General features: G+C 39.0%; 1 pseudogene across 1 annotated transcript in view; it reads left to right on the plus strand.

The window, feature by feature from the left end:
- LOC308562069 (pre-mRNA 3'-end-processing factor FIP1-like) overlaps positions 1-14349 on the plus strand; it is a 47039-nt pseudogene extending 32690 nt beyond the window's left edge. Inside the window, exons 2-4 of the transcript in view lie at positions 4539-5888; positions 5966-6283; positions 14277-14349. The product of the transcript in view is annotated as a pre-mRNA 3'-end-processing factor FIP1-like (transcript). The remainder of the gene's footprint in view (positions 1-4538; positions 5889-5965; positions 6284-14276) is intronic.
- The last annotated feature ends 1728 nt before the right edge of the window (positions 14350-16077 follow it).

The raw sequence follows: 16077 nt of genomic DNA on the forward strand, positions 1-16077 counted from the left end.
AGAGTGCACACAACCCACACAGGGGAGCACCTAAAAGGCCCAGCTCAGGTGACTGGGAAGGCTGAGCCACTGGACCCTACAGGACACCTACTACACAAAGCCACTCTACAAATTCCAGGACACATAGCAGCTCTACCTAATACATAGAAATAAACACCTGGAAGCAGCCAAAATGTGGAGGCAAAGAAACATGCCACAAAGGAAAGAACAGAAGAAATCTCTAGAAGAGGAACTAAATGAAATGGATACAAGCAAGGTAACAGATACTGAGTTCAGAATTTTATTTATAAGGATGTTTAAGCATACTACTAGGGAAATAACTGAGAAAATCGATAACATAATAAAGTGCCAATTTGAAATGAAGGCTACATGAACTGAAATGAAGAATAATTTACAGGGAGTCAACAGTAGAGTAGAGGACACTGAGATCCAAATCAGCAATTTGGAACATGAGGAAACAAAAAGCACCCAACCAGAAGAACAAAAAGAAAAAAGAATCCAGAAATATGAAAATAGTACATGGAGGCTCTGGGACAACTTCAAGAGGCCCAACATTCGTATTATTGGGGTGCCAGAAGGGAAAGGATGAGACCAAGAAATTGAAAACCTATTTGAAAAAATAATTACAGAAAACTTCCCCTACCTGGGGAAAGAAATCGACTTACAAGTCCAGGAAGCACAGAGGACCCCAAACTAGAGGAACCCAAAGAGGCCCACAGCAAGACACATCATAATTAAAATCCCTAAGGTTAAAGACAAAGAGAGAATCTTAAAAGCAACAAGAGAAAAGCAGTTAGTTACCTACAAGGGAGCACCCATATTACTGTCAGCTGATTTCTCAACAGAAACCTTGTAGGCCAGAAGGGAGTGGCAAGAAATATTCAAAGTGATGAAAAACATGGAACTACAACCAAGATTGCTCTACCCAGCAAAGCTATCATTTAGAACTGAAGGTCATATAAAGAGGTTCACAAATAAGAAAAAGCTAAAGGAGTTCATCACCACCAGACAGTACTACAGGAAATGTTGAAGGGTCTTCTTTAAGAAGCTAATGAAAAAAAGAATCTGTTGAATTAAATAGATCCAGAGTCATTGACACAGGCAACAGATGATCATATTTCAGAGGAAAGAGGGAAGGGGGGTGGAGGGTGGGAAGAGATTAACCAAAGAAGTTATATGCATGTATGCATAACCCATGGACATAGTCAATAATGGGGTGAAGGCCTGGGGAGGGGGTGGGAGCGAAGTGGAGGGTGTCAATTGGGGAAAAAAAATGGGACACCTGTAATACTCTCAACAATAAAGATAAATTAAAAAAACACAAAAGATAAATTCACAAAAAATGAACCTAATATAAATTAGATTGTGGGACAAAATAAGAGATTTTTATAATCTTTTCAAAAGTGTAATGTGTTGCCTTACAAAGCAGTGAGTTTGCTATCACTGGATTTATCCCAGGAAAAGATGAAAGCATCCTATTAATAAATATTTAGTGGAATCTTTAAAAGATGGTGGTTGGACAAAATGACTTCCAGGGAACTTTCCAATCCAGGATAATATAATTTTAACCTTGTATTGAGCAAATAGAAACTCCCAAATCAGGTACACTGATCAATTTGCCAAACTTTTATCAGTGAACAAATCATTTAAACTTTCAAGGTGATTTCACTGAAAGAACATATATTTCTCATTTTTTAAATATTTTTGAAGTTTTGTTATATGATTTAAAAATATATATGATAAGCTATTGGTTTAAGAAAGAAATTATGCTTAGATTTTTTTCTATTTTTAATAAAAATCTAAAATATTTCAAAAATACTGTATTGGTAAAATATGATTTGCCATTGGAAAACAAAATTATGCTAAATATATCTATTCACTGAACTAAGAGTGGCTTATGAAAAATTAAGTAAATTCAATTTGTCACCTAAATAGTCACATTATATATGCAAAATATGTGTACTGTTCACATAAACATCATCATGTATTTTTCATATTACATAGTAAAGAGATTTTAATGATGTATACCAATTGAATTTGGGCTGAACTTTAGGTCCATAAAAGGGACAGATTGACACATATTTTATTTTTAATTTACAGGGCCAGCAACTCCTGATTGTCAAATAATTATTTGTACGTATAAATAATTGTTAAATTTTTGGTTCAGGGACTCTGGATGAAAATTTTGCATACTCAACACAGTAAAATTTAGGCATGAACAAATTTAACATATGACTTTAGAGAATTTCCAGACCATATTTTTCTATCCACATACCCTACAGGGTCCATATATCAGATGTTACAAACTCCTGACCTGGTAAACTAATATAATATAAAAGTTGAGACAACTAAGTACTACTAACAATGTTGCTGGCTTTGTTATAATATTAATCACTATTAGGCATCCTATCCTGCATGGCAAATTCAGCTTAAGATTCTTTGTCATTGCAGAGGCATTAAGTATTTATCATCACCCAAAACTATGCCAAGCATTACATAATTCGTATATATCTTTGAAACTTTGTAAAAATTTATAGTTAATGCTGAATTTTTGCCTATATTAACCCAAATGACAGAAGACCTATAAGAAAATAAGTCCCATATATTACAATACTAGCCAGTAAGTAGAGTAGATGAAAATATATTTTGTGCATGCTTATTAATATAAAGATCCCATAGTAAAATCCCAGAAACACTTAGTTTTACAAAATCAAATATTATTTCCTTCCTTGCCTTATATTGTTTTATCCAATCTTAAACCATTTATCAAATTCAATAACAAGAAAGGACTAATATGGAGTGAAGAAGTCTTATATTGATCTGAACTCATGGTGACTCAGTGCAAAGAAAATATATGCCTTAAAATAGTATAGTATAAAACTAATATTAAACAAGTAATGCAATTTTTTCTTCTGCTGTTATCTGGATGTGCACATACATTGGTATTTACACTTTGTTTAGTGGAAAATATCTTGCAAAGAACAAAGTGTTCTGCTTAACAAAATATTTTGGCAGATGGAGAATTGTCATATATACAACACACATGAATAGTAGTTTCGTAATACTTGAAGATCTTACATTATAAATATCAATTTTTACTATGTTGCAGAAATACAGAAACAGTAACAACAGTATAGTTAATAGAATAGCAGGAAGATCATGCCTACGTTAAATTCGATCATTCTGTCTGTCACCACCTGCTCATCCATTTATCCATGCATACATCCATTTTACATACTAGAGAAACCATGGGAAGAAAATGGTTACACATGGAACTTTCACAAATGTAAGAAATAGGTCTTTTAAATAACTATACTAGATAGTTTATGGGCTGTAAAAAATTGACATATAAAATTGTACAAGGATAACTTTATATATTGTGATGTGATTACCACCGTAGCATTAGCTAACAACTCTATCACATCACATATTTTAGATAATGAAATTTTAAGTGATATATTTTCTTGTGAATTTTTAACTATCATAGTTTTAATTGATATTTGTATATTTTTATTGTTTTGAAAGCTTTCCATGTATTAACTCATTTGATCCTTGTAACAACTCTTGGAAGTACAAACTATTAGTATTCCTATAGCACAAATGGGGAAATAAAAGCACATAAAGGCTAAGTAGTTACCTAAAGTTACTAAACTAATAAATAAAAGCATGATTTGAACATATGCAGTACATCTCCAGACCCTGTATTCTCAAAACCTACAGCAGTATTGTCTCTCAATAATGGAGGTATGTTAATCAACAATATAGCAATATTAACATCAGCAAGAATGACAGTAATAATATACATTTTTTATTGTTTATATAGATTAGTCACTATTGACAACTTCTCATACACATGTTCTAGTTTAATCCTTACAACAACCCATTGACTTAAGTATTATTGTGCTCTATTCATAGAATGAAAAATGAGGCACAGAGTAGTTACGTATCTTATTCAAGCTTGTGAGAAAAACAGCAGGCATTTGACCCATCTGTTTGACTCCAAAACTCTTAAATATTTTATTAAACTTCCTCTATTTAAATATGTTTAATGAAACAAAATTTGTGTCTGGAAAATATGACAAATATATTTAAAATGAATCCAAATAAACATCTAAAATTTAAGTATTGGAAATTATATCTTAAAATCTTAATACTGTTTTAAATAATCTTTTGATAATTCACAGTAATATGATCAAAAAAGCCTTAGATTTTGTTTTTTTCTTGTCTAAAGCAGTGATTCTAGGTGAAGGCTATCTATATCATACAAAGGGATTTGCACTCTGAGACGGACTCCTAAGTGTTCCTCAGCTGATACCCTCACCGACAGTGACAATGCGGTATAAAAAATGAGCCATTTGTGGTTTGAGTCTCACCCTTTCCTCATCTGCGCCTGGTGGGTTCGCCTGTCTCTAACGTCCTCCGGCAGCGAGGCTGGGGAAGGGGCTGGAGGGGGCTGTTGACCGCTGCCTTTGAGTTGTGCTCGGGGCTGCGGCCAGGTCGGCGGGCGAGGCCGGGCTGAGCGCGGAGCTGGGGGGCAGGGGGCCGGGGGGTTGGGGCGCGACGCTATGGCGGCCCACGGTATGTGCATGTGCACAGTGATTTGGCAAAGGACTAGAAAATGAAGTTGAAAGGCCGGAAGAAAACACCACCGCTAATAATCCTCCGTCTGGAACTGAAGAGGAAACTCCTGACAACCGCGTAACTAAACCGAAAGTGACTGAGACTGAAGGTGACAGTGACAGTGACAAGGAGGAGGATGTTCGCATCACTACAGGAGACATTAAAACGGGAGCGCCAAGTATGGGAGTTATGGTACAGCGCCTGTAAATCTTAACATCAAGGCAGGAGGAAGAGTTTATCGACCTACAGGAACAGAAGTCAAAGGGTAACCGAGCCCCGCGGAGCCTTCCTGGAGCCCGCGCTCGGAGGTGGATTTGGACTCTTCTGAAGATAAACCATGAGGTAAACCTGGTGCTGATCTTTCTCATTATTTTAATTACAGGTTTAATGAAGATGCCAGGAAAGCTAACTGTGAAAAACAGAAGAGGATACGAATGAGACTTGAAGTTATACCAGTTATCTCTACTACAAATAAAATTACTGCCGAAGACTGTCCCACGGAGGCTCCACCAGGTGCAGAGATCCAGGCGGCAGATTCGGTCCCTCTAAGGGACAGCAGGGAAGAACTGGGAATCCGGAGAAGGAAGCAGCACGTCCATCTACAGAAGCTGAGTTTACTTCTCCTCTGTTCAAGACTGGACTCCTGCCAAACAGAAACAGCACCTCTTCTCAGTCTCAGACAAGTTCTGCCTCCAGAAAAGCCAATTCAAGCGTTGGGAAGTGGCAGGATTGACACTGGAGGGCCAATCACCTGATCTAAGGAGATTACCTGGGGCAATTGACTTTATTGGTCAAACTATAACCATCAGCCAAGCTGAAGGAAGGCGACGGGCAGAGGAAAACAGCAACATACAGGTCCTTTCTGAAAGATTTGCTACTGAAGTAGACAATAATTTTAGCAAACCACCTCCATTTTTCCCTCTGGGAGGTCCTCCCACCCACCTCCCACCTGCTCCATTTCTTCCACTGTCAGCACTGCTCCACCTCTGATTCTACCACCAGGTATTCCAATAACTGTACCACCTCCAGGTTTTCCTCCTCCACCAGGTGCTCCACCTCCATCTCTTATTCCAAGACTAAAAAGTAAACATTCCTCTGGTTATGATAATCATTCTGGATGTGCTTTTCCATACTGCAGTGTTGCCTTTCCCCACCTTCCTGGTTCTGCTCCTTCATGGCCTAGTCTCGTGGACACCAGCAAGCAGTGGGACTACTATGCAAGAAGAGAGAAAGACAGAGATATAGACAGAGATAGATATAGAGATGATATAAAGATAGAGATAGATAGAAATTAGAGAGAGAGAGAGAGAGAGAGATGATAGAGATATAGAGATAGAGAAGATAGATACCGAGACCTAGAAAGCACACCAGAGAGAAGGAGCGGGAGCGTGATCACAAGTCCTACACCAAGTGTTTTCAACAGTGATGAAGAACGATACAGATACAGGGAATATGCAGAAAGAGGCTATGAACATCACAAAGCAAGTCGAGAGAAAGAAGAACGATATAGAGAAAGATAGCACAGAGAGAAAGAAGAAACCAGGCACAAGTCGACTCGAAGTAATAGATGTCGCCATGATAGTGAAGAAGGAGACAGTCATATGAGACACAAGCACAAAAAATCTAAAAGAAGCAAAGAAGATGCAGGGAAGATGGTGGCACTGTGAGAAGCAGCAGAGAGCCCCTGCTCCCAGCCATGGACTCGATTTACTCCTAAAGTCCTACACAATCAGCTTGAAAAAACCAGAGAAACACACCTGAGTGGACGGAGTGCAAGTGGGGAACACTAAAGACACATCACAGAATCCGGTAAGGGGGGGGGTAGGAAGGGGGAGACCCCTGAAGCCTGTGCTGGGCTCCGAGCCCAGAGGCTTGGAGGCTGCAAAGCTCCCTTCCCTCGGGAGTGCAGACAGCCTCCAAAACTGGGGATCCCACACCTGGAGCAGAGAGGGGAAGGAGCGCCCCGCGCACAGGGCAGAGGTTCCCAGGGGAGCATTGAGTCTGGGAGGGGATGGCACCTTCCTAGGAAACAAAGCCTCTAGTCTCGGCTGCAACCAGCATCTGGTGCTCGGGGTGCTGACCATAGGGAAGGCTGTCCCAAGGGCTGTGGCACTCAAGTGGTAAGGGACCAGAGGACTGAGCTGAGCAGCTGCACACCAGGACCCTCTGCCTCCCTGAGGGGCATTGTGTTGAGCCCCCAAAGCACAGAATCTGCATGGTGCGGGGGAGGGGAGGAGCCCTCCCTGCCCTGAGCTCCAGGTGCTGGGAGGCTGGGACCTGCGACCAGCCCTGAAGGGCTCCGTGGTGGCCGGTGAAGCCACTCCAGTTTGGCTGAGACCAGCAGCTCAGGGAGCTGCTTGGAGCTGACTTTGGGTCCCCTCCCGCTGGGTGCCTCGGAGCGAGGGCAGCAGGACACTTCAGAGCAGACTCTCTGCCTGTGTCTTGCTTTGTGCGTTTGCAAGTTTGACCGTTTACAAGTTTGATCTCGGAACTGGTTCCCACCTTCCTGGCTGGCACAGCACCGACAGAACAGCGGAGCTGTGGTCGGGGTCTGCACTGGAGATGGTCTGAGGGGCGGGCCTGGTGCGACCAGCCAACCAGACCTGAGCAGGGAGGGGCGGAGCCCACCGGCCTCTCCAGCAGTCAGGAGCACCCCCTCCCAACAGGAAAGGGGCGGGTACCACTCACTGAAGCCCCAGACATCCCCCAGGGCACAGTCCTGAGGGGGAAGGGAGAGCAGCTCACAGGAGGAATTTATAAGAATAAGACTCTCAGGGACTGTTTGGGAACTGGAGGAAACGCTGAAAACCCCTGCTGGGGGCTGGGCAGGCAAAGGGCTCACCAGAAGGTGTTTTTAATTGGACCCACTGAGCCCAGGCTGCTGAAACGGCCCATACAGAAAAGGCAACAGGCTGAAATCAATCTGAAGCTACAGCAGGCCAGAGCCGGGGGGACTAGAATCAGAGGACAGGGTAGGGACTGAGGAGCTGGCAGTGGAGCAGAGATTAACCCCCGCAGAATGAGCGCCTGATAGCGAACCTCTATGGGGAGTGATACCCTGAGCTACACTAGCCACCCTGCACCCTAAAGACTCTACAGAAGACTCTGGAGTAAGACCAGGCAACTACAAGATTGCAAAATCGCTGACAAGAGGAGGTGGCCCACGGAGAGACTCAGATCAACCATCTACGGAAGGGCACCAGAGCCAAACCTAGATGGCGCCTCACATTGGGTGATACACAAACACCACCCAGGAGAACTGAAATCAGCACACAAAACAGTGACCCTCAGACAACATAAGTTGCCCAGAAAAAAAAACTCACCTGATCGACTACCTTTTTTTTTTTCCTGCTGTTTTTTTCTTTTGTATGGTTTTGTGTTTTGGGGACTTTTTTGTTTGTTTTTTATTTGTGGGCTTGTTTATTTTTTCTCTTTTTTTCCTTAGGAAGAAAAGAAAGGGGAGAAAACTTGTGTTTTCTTCTTTTTTTAAATTTTATAATAATTTTTTTGCTACAATTTTTTTAACTAATTTTTTTTCCTCCTTTATATAAAAGAATTTTGTTTTGCTTTGCTTGTTTTTCAGTTTTGTTTTGGATAGTTGCTTTGTTTTCTTGTATCCTTGCTTCTAATATCAAGACTTTCTTGATATCCCTGCACAATGACTGGGACTTTATCATTATATCCAAGTTTACTGCTTCCCTCTATAGTTTCCCCCAAATCTCTTACTGGACTCCCTCCCTGCCAAGGCTTTATCTCTCTCTCTCCTCTCAATCCACTGGCATAACGTTTTTCTTCTGTTTCTTTTTTCTTTTTCTACTTTTCTTTCATTCTTTCATTAGCCTCCCTTCTGTCTTCCTGTCTGATTGTTAGTTTCTCCTATTCTCTTTATTGTATTTTTGTTTTCTCATTTTCAACTACTATCCTATTTCTATTCTCTCCCTTAATTCTTTGCTGGTCCTGCTTTCAGAATATTTTCTCTGCTTCTATTACCTCCCAGTAGCTTCTCTATTTTTTACATTTTAGTTTATTATTAGTTTCTAAATTTTCACCAGTATCAACAACTATATACATCTCTCTCTCTCTAAGCATTACTTTTCTTTTTCTCTCTTTTTTGTTTTTCTCTGTATGTGTGTGTGTGGGGGGTGGGTGTGTTGTGTTCTCCCTTCACTCTCCCAGTTCTATTTTCACGTGAGTTATTTTCGTTGTTACTGTCAAGATATTTTGTAAAATACCTCTTGTTTCCTGGAATTTTAGTTGTGCATTGGCCTGCCTGGACAGCACCCATACAACAGCTTACACATCGAGGTTGGGGCTGTGACACAGTTAGCCAACCTGAGAGAAGGGTCTTCCCAAGGACTGAGCAAAACAATCTAGACCTAACCACAACAGGAGAACATAAAGAAACCACAAAAGGGGCACCCACAAGAGGGTAACAACTAGAGCAAAGAGCTCAGAGGAATAAGGAAAACACACCTCTGGGCTCCACTGGACCCATAAGATAAAATCCCCTCCCACAAGACTGGGGGTCAGCAAATTTATCTAATATATAGATACAAACACTAAGACCTACCAAAATGGGGAGACAAAGAAACAACCCCCAAATTAAAGATAAGGAAACATCTCCAGAAAAAGATTTTGATGAGATGGAGTTAAGCAAGCTGTCAGAAATGGAGTTCAGAGTATGGATGATGAAGATGTTCAAGGAACTTAAGAAGACTCTAGATGATAAGATCAAGGCCCTTAGTGAAAATATGAAAAAGGAGATATATACCAAAAATAAAACTCAGAGATAAAGAATGCTATATCTGATATCAAGAATGCACTGGAAGGAATTAAAAGCAGGCTCAATGAAACAGAGGATAGAATAAGTGACTTAGAAGACAAGGTAGAACAAATCACACAATCAGAGCAGCAAAAAGCAAAAACACTTAAAAAACAAGAGGACAGTCAAAGGGAACTTTGGGAAAACATGAAGTGAAACAACATTATAGGAGTACCAGAGGGGGAGGAAAGAGAACAAGAGATAGAGAATTTGGAGGAGGAAATAATTATAGAAAACTTCCCTAGGCTGGCAAAGGAGAAAGCCACACCAATTCAGAAAGCACACAGGGTTCCAAACAAGAGGGATCCAAAGAGACCCACTCCAAGACACATCATAATTCAAATGGCAAATGGCAAGGACAAGAGAAAATATTAAGGGCTGCAAAAGAGAGACAAGCAGTGACCTACAAGGGAACCCCGATTAGGCTGACAGCTGATTTCTCAACAGAGACTCTTCAGGCCAGAAGGGAGTGGCATGAAGTTCTGCAAGTAATGAAAAGCAAGAACATCAACCAAGATTGCTTTATCCGGCAAGGCTATCATTTAAATTTGAAGGTGAAATAAAAAGCTTCCCCGACAAAAAAAGGCTGAAGGAATTCATTTCCACTAAACCAGCATTGCAAGAAATGCTGAAAGGACTGCTTTAAGAAAAAGAAGGAATAGTGAGAGAAAGGTACATCAGCATAAAGGGGGAAAATGGCATTAAATAAATTGATATCAATAGTAACTTTAAATGTAAATGGAATAAACGGTCCAATCAAAAGACATAGGGTAGCTGAATGGATAAGAAAACAAGACCCAAATATATGCTGTCTACAAGAGACCCACCTGAGAGCAAAAGGCTCACACAGGCTAAAAGTGAAGGGATGGAGTAAAATATTCCATGCAAATGGAAAGGAAAGGAAAGCTGGAGTAACAATTCTTATTTCAGACAAAACAGACTTCAAAATAAAGACCATAATGAAAGACAAAGATGGTCACTACATATTACTAAGAGGATCAATCCATCAGGGGGAAATAACCCTTATAAATATTTATGCACCCAATACAGGAGTACCTAAATATATAAAAAAATTCTTGGGGGACTTAAAAGGGGAGATTGACATCAACACAATCATAGTGGGAGACTTTAACACCCCACTGTCAGCATTGGACAGATCATCAAGACAAAAAATCAACAGGGAAATGCAGACCTTAAATGAATCACTAGACCTAATGGATTTAATTGACATTTACAGAACATTTTATCCCAAAGCAGCAGAATACACATTCTTCTCAAGTGCACATGGAACATTCTCAAAAATAGACCACATGTTAGGGCACAAGGCAAGTCTCTACAAATATAAGAAGACTGAAATCATAGCAAGCATCTTCTCGGATCACAATGCCATGAAGCTAGAAATCAACCACTATAAAAAAACTCAAAAATGTTCAAGCACATGGAGGCTAAATAGCATGTTATTAAACAATGAATGGGTTACAAAGGAGATCAAGGAAGAAATCAAACACTTCATGGAAAGCAACAAAAATGAACAGACAACAACCCAAAACCTATGGGACACGGCGAAAGCAGTCCTGAGAGGAAAATTCATAGCATTACAGGCACATCTCAAGAAACAAGAAAAAGATCTAATGAACCATCTAACCCAACAACTAAAAGAACTAGAACAAGAACAGCAAGAAAAGCCCCAAGGAAGCAGAAGGAAGGAAATAATAAAAATCAGAGCAAAAATTAATGACATAGAGACTAAAAAAACAATACAAAAAATCAATGAAACCAAGTGCTGGTTCTTTGAAAAGATAAATAAGATTGATGCACCTTTAGCCAGACTCACTAAGAAACAAAAAGAGAAGACCCAAATAAATAAAATCAGAAATGAAAGAGGCGATATAACAACTGATCCAACAGAAATACAAAGCATTGTAAGAAAATATTATGAGTGACTTTATGCCAACAAATGGACAACATGGGGAAATGGACAAATTCCTAGAATCATACAACCTTCCAAAGCTGAATCAAGAAGAGGCAGAAAATGTGACTAGGCCAATAACAACTAATGAAATCAAAGCAGTAATCAAAAAACTCCCAGCAAACAAAAGTCCTGGGCCAGATAGATTTACAGGCAAGTTCTACCAAACATTCAAAGAAGAATTAACACCTATTCTATTCAAACTATTCCAGAAAATTCAAGAGGAGGGAAAACTCCCAAACTCTTTTTATGAGGCCAGCATCACCCTAATCCCAAAACCACATAAAGATACTACAAAGAAAGAAAATTACAGGCCAATATCCCTGATGAACATAGATGCTAAAATCCTCACTAAAATACTAGCAAACTGGGTCCAGCAATACATTAAAATGATCACACATCATGACCAAGTGGGATTTGTTCCAGGGATGCAAGGCTGGTACAACATCCGCAAATCAATAAATGTGATACATCACATAAACAAAATGAAGGACAAAAATCATTTGATCATATCAATAGATGCAGAAAAAGCATTTGACAAAATCCAGCACCCATTTCTGATAAAAACTCTCAGCAAAGTGGGAATAGAGGGATCATACCTCAACATAATAAAGGCCATATACGAGAGACATACAGCCAACATCATACTCAATGGGAAAAAACTAAAACCATTTCCATTAAAAACCAGAACAAGACAGGGATGTCCACTTTCACCACTCTTATTCAACATAGTCCTGGAAGTCCTTGTCATAGCCATCAGACAGGAAGGAAACATAAAAGGTATCCAAATTGGAAAGGAGGAAGTAAAACTGTCATTATTTGCAGATGACATGATACTGTACATAGAAAACCCTAGAGACTCCATCAAAGTACTACTAGATTTGATAAACGAATTTGGCAAGGTAGCTGGATACAAAATCAACATCTGGAAATCAGTGGCATTCTTATACACCAACAATGAACTTTCAGAGAGAGAAACTAAAAAAGCAATACCATTTACCATTGCAACTAAAAAAATAAGATACCTAGGAATAAACTTAACCAAGGATGTAAAAGACCTGTACTCAGAAAACTACGAGATACTGAAAAAAGAAATAGAGGAAGATTTAAACAAGTGGAAGAAGATACCATGCTCATGGATTGGAAGAATTAATATCATTGAAATGTCTATACTACCGAAAGCAATTTATAAATTTAATGCAATTCCTATGAAAATACCAACAGCATATTTCACAGACCTAAACAAGCATTTCGGAAATTTATATGGAACCAAAAAAGACTCTGAATAGCTGCAGCCATCTTGAGAAAAAAGAACAGAGTGGGAGGGATCACATTACCAGACTTCAAACTGTATTACAAAGCCACTATAAGCAAAACGGCCTGGTATTGGTACAACAACAGGCATATAGATCAATGGAACAGAACAGAGACCCCATAAATAGACCCACGCCATTATGGTCAATTAATATTTGACAAAGGAGGCAAGAATATCCAATGGAGTAAAGACAGTCTCTTCAATAAGTGGTGCTGGGAAAATTGGACAGATACCTGCAAAAGAATGAAACTAGACCACCAACTTTCACCATACACAAAAATAAACTCAAAATGGATAAAAGACTCAAATGTAAGTCACAAAACCATAAAAATCCTGGAAGAAAACATAGGCAGTAAAGTCACAGACATCCCATGTAATGGACTTTTCACTGATACATCTCCTAGGGCAAGAGAAACAAAGGAAAAAATAAACATATGGGACTACGTCAAACTAAAAAGCTTCTGCACACCAAAAGAAAACAGCCTCAAAATACAAAGGAACCCCATGGTCTGGGAAAACATATTTGCCAAAGATGAATCTGATAAGGGGTTAATTTCCAAAGTGTACAAAGAACTCATAGCACTCAGCAAGAGAAAGACAAACAACCCAATTAAGAAATGGGCAAAGGACTTAGACAGTTCTCCAAAGAGGACATACGGATGGCCAAGAGACACATGAGAAAATGCTCGAAGTCGCTAATCATCAGAGAGATGCAAATTAAAACCACAATGAGGTATCACTTCACACCTGTCAGAATGGCTGCCATGAACAAATCAACAAACGACATGTGCTGGTGAGGGTGTGGAGAAAGGGGAACCCTAGTACACTGCTGGTGGGAATGCAGACTGGTGCAGCCACTATGGAAAACAGTATGGAGGTTCCTCAAAAAATTAAAAATGGTGCTGCCGTTTGACTCAGTGATTCCACTCCTAGGAATGTATCCTAAGAATCCTGAAACATTCATCAGAAAGGATATATGCACCCCGATGTTCATACCAGTACAGTTTACAATAGCTAAGATCTGGAAACAGCCCAAGTGCCCATCAGTAGATGAGTGGATTAAAAAGCTATGGGACATTTACATGGTGGGATATTACGTAGTTGTAAAGAAGAAGAATCTCATACCCTTTGGGACAGTATGGATGGTCCTGGAGAATATTATGCTAAGTGAAATAAGCCAGGCAGCGAAAGAAAAATATCACATGATCTCGCTTATATGTGGAATCTAAAGAACTTAAACTGATGAGCAGAATAGATTGAATGACATGGAAGCATAGTTGAGACGAAATGTCGGAGGGAAGGGGGAGAGGGGGTGGAGGGGGAGAGAGTAACCAAAGAATTTATATGCATATATGCACAACCAAAGGACATGGACAATGGTGGGGAGAGTGACTGGGGAGGGGGAAGGAATGGGGAGGAACGGGTCATTGGGGAGAAAACGGGATATCTGTAATACTTTAAACAAAAATAAAAATTATTAAAAAAATAAAATAAATAGAATAAAATAAGTAAACAAATAAATAAATAAATACATAAATAAATAAAAGAAGCAAAGAAGGAAAAGAAGCTGGCAGTGAGCCTGCCCCTGAACAGGAGAGCACTGAAGCTGCACCTGCAGAATAGGCATGGTATAACCTTTTGTATATATTGGTGCCAGAAATAGATACTACAAATCTTGTTTATTTTTCTGGATAATGTTTAAGAAATTTACCTTTAATCTTCTGTTAGTATAAAACTTTTTTTCCAAAATAAAAGAGTGAATATTAAAAAAAAAAAAATGAACCCTTTGCTCAGTGGTTAGAGCATTGACCCACAGACTGAAGGGTGCTGGGTTCAATTCTAGCCAAGTGTGCCTACCTCGGTTGTGTGAGGGAACACATCAATGTTTTCTTTTCCTCTCTCCCTTCCGCTTTCTCTGAAAAGCAATGGAAAAAAATATCCTCATGTGAGGACTAAAAAAAAAAAAGATGTTAAAAAAAGAAAAAGAAAATTAAAATGAGCATAGTATTTTCAATTAGAGGTTAATACTTGAGTCTTTGCAATTAAACAGTCAATAATATTAACAAAGTAGATAGCAGTCACAAGAATCAGTATTTTGTGGTATTTGTAGTTTGAACTCCTTTGAAAAAGGGATGGAAGGGCCCTGGCTGCAGATATCAGAATTCAAAAACTTGTCTATGAAACAACAGTACAATTCTAACACAATACAATTCTAACACGATAAAGAGAAAAAAATGGGCAGAACCCCTGAAGCCAAATTTACAAGAATAATGCCCAAGATTTTTGAATCAATGACTAAACTGAGCTGTATGGTGATGGAGAGTTTCTATTATTGCCTATCTCTCCACTAGATGTTAGTCTAAGGAGAACAGATTCTATATTTTATATTTAATTTTCTAGCCTTCGGATCTAGTACAGTGCCTGGCACACAGTAAAAAGTAAATATATATTTGCTTCACAAATCAATGGAAACTTTCATAATACAAGGCTTGAGTGTTTGCAGTTTCCCCGGTTTTGAGATCTTAAATAATAAATACCCAGAAATGTTTCTTAATGATAAACATGACTCCAGAATTCAGCACTACTCACTCCAACTCAATGTGCTTAACTGTACTTTCTAGTATCAAAATGCACATACTTTGAGTATATTTTTGTAGATAATCTTTATTCTTTCTTTTTTTTAAAATTTATTGTTGACAGTGTTTCAGATGTTCCCCATTCTCCCTTAATACTATTCATGCTTATTTTACATAGCTGAGACCACACTGTATAATAATCTTGCATTAAATGTTCTTAATGCATTTAATTAAAAAAATTAGAAGAAAACATTTTTATTTAAGTATAGTTTGTGTACAATATTATACTAGAGCATGTTTTTAGAGGTCAATTAACAACTTACTTGACTCTCTCATCACTGATGTTTCTATCCCTCTCTCTCGCTCTCCCTTCTTCTCTCTGAAATCAATAAAGATATATTTTAAAAATATAAATAAATAAATAAATAAATAAATAAATAAATAAAAGCCCAGCTGGGCGTGGCTCAGCAGTTGAGCATTGATCTAGGATCCAGGAGATCGGGGTTTGATTTCCGGTCAGGGTACATGCCCAGGTTGCGGGCTGCAGCTGATCAATGACTCTCTCATCATTGATGTTTCTCTCTCTCTCCCTCCCTCCCCCTTCCTCTCTCTGAAATCAATAAAGATATATTAAATAAATAAATAAATAATAAATAAATAAATAAACAACTTACTAAGATATTATCAGATGATATCTGTCTTTAAGAAGTTTATAATACATTTTTCTTCTAGAGCTAATACTGCAATCACCTACCATGAAGGGAAGGAATCCAGT

This window comes from Miniopterus schreibersii, assembly GCF_964146895.1.
Source record: "Miniopterus schreibersii genome assembly, chromosome: 9".
NCBI classification, from domain to species: domain Eukaryota; kingdom Metazoa; phylum Chordata; class Mammalia; order Chiroptera; family Miniopteridae; genus Miniopterus; species Miniopterus schreibersii.